Below are 2,027 nucleotides of genomic sequence, written 5' to 3' on the forward strand. Positions count from 1 at the left end.
CGACAATAGGCAAATTCCCACCACTCTTGCTTTCCACTCATTAAATACATTCTCTCCACCCATTACTGATCTCTGGCCCAGATTGCCACCTATATGTGTCCTCTCTCCTTAGATTCCAGGTTTTGCGATGCCAACTAAATCTTCTTTCAGTTGCCATACCTGGTACAGTATACCAGGCACCACTTCCTCTCTACAGGGTATTCCCTAACTATGGCCCTATTCAGGCAGCTCCAACCTGCACCTACTAATCAGATTATGCCAATACACCTCCTCAGATCAGACAACCAACCCCAGGGCCTTTGCATTTGCTACCCCCTCTGCATGGGCTACTCTTCCCCATGTAGCCACCCACATTGTTCCCTTCCTTCCTAAAGGACCTTACCACTGAAATCTGGCGTCCCTTTCTAATGTTTTATGTCCATTACCACTTTCTATCCCCCTTTCTCATCTTTTGTTTCATTTTAGAGTTTATTAACATACTGCAGGCCAGGCATGGTGGCTCACGCCTATAACCCCAACACTTTTGGAAGGCTGAAGTGGGAGGATACCTTGAGGCCAGGAGTTTGAGACCAGCCTAGGCAACACAGACTTTGTTTCTACTAAAAAGAAAAAAAAAAAAAGGAAAAAAAAAAAAAAGGCCATGTGGTGGAACATGCTTATAGTCCTAGCTATTCAGGAGGCAAAGGCAGGAGGATCACTTTAGCCCAGAAGTTTGAGGCTGCAATGAGCTATGATCACACCACTGCACTCCAGCCTAGGCAACAGAGCAAGATCCTATCTCAAAGAAAAAAAAGAAAAAACTATATCGTTTATTTATTTATACCCCCTAGAATGTAAGAACTGTTATATTGTTTACTAGCATATCTCCAAGTGTCTATAACCATTCGTAGCACATACTAGGGATTTATAAAATATTTGTTAAATGTGGAATGAATGAATGAATACCTGAGATAAAACCTACCTGAGAAAGCTGGAAATGTCTGCGTCCTAAACAAAGAAGACAGAAGGAGACTAGAGAGAATATCCCTTGCCTGTCCTGGAAGTCACCTTTAGGAGTCAGTTGGGGAGATATGAACACAAAAGCTCCTTGAGCTTTCAGGGCCATTGTGGAAGGAAGAATAAAAAGAACCAAGTGGGAAAATGCAGTGGACCATGGGTGCCCAGCTCTTTCAGCAGTTCTTACTCCAATAAGCTCCAATAAGTTGAAGGGACTATAGCTAATGCAGCAGCAGATATCTAAATCTCATAGTAGAGAAAGATAAATTGCTAAAGGATGAAGTAGAGGCATGCAGGTAGCATGATGGAAACAGTGGGACATCAGGATGTGGAGGGGATGGGAACTTTGGGTCTTGACAGGCAACACTGTATCCGTCCTTTAAAAACATCTCATCCCAGACTAAGGCTAGAAATGAGCTTTGATCCTTGTCCTTCAAACAAGTTATTCCTCCATGGGTGGAGAGAATATGATTTTTACATTGAGGAATGGAGAGTTTCAGACATCATTCACCCTGATCTACCTCTGCCACTGAAGGGTGAGGCATGATGGCTAGAGGAGAAACATGGTACTTGTGTGGCCTAAAATTCCAGCAGTGATCAGGGAGGGCCAACCTTATGCCAGTAACTGAGACTCCCAGGGATGGAAGAACCCAAACTAAGGGTCAGCTTGGTCCTAATACTTTCCTGATGGGGCTCAGGGTATCCTCTATCTCTGGATCCTACTTTTCTTTCCCTTCTCTGCCTCCCAAAACTCCACCCAGCTCTTCTACCTGCCAATGCATCCTGACCAGGGAGGAAAAAAAGCTGGTGGCTGTGTTACACTGGGAAGTTTCCTTACTTCACCATCAGCAAGAAGAACTCATGAATCAGGGACGTGAACAGTGTGACCGTAGGATAAGAAGTCAGAATTACAGGCCTGGAGCAGTGACTCACGCCGTAATCCCAGCATTTGGGAGGCCAAGGTGGGTGATCACCTGAGATTGGGAGTTCGAGACCAGCCTGGCCAACATGGTGAAACCCCGTCTCTACTA

Source organism: Mandrillus leucophaeus, unplaced genomic scaffold (genome assembly GCF_000951045.1).
Source record: "Mandrillus leucophaeus isolate KB7577 unplaced genomic scaffold, Mleu.le_1.0 Scaffold502, whole genome shotgun sequence".
In the NCBI taxonomy this organism is placed as follows: domain Eukaryota; kingdom Metazoa; phylum Chordata; class Mammalia; order Primates; family Cercopithecidae; genus Mandrillus; species Mandrillus leucophaeus.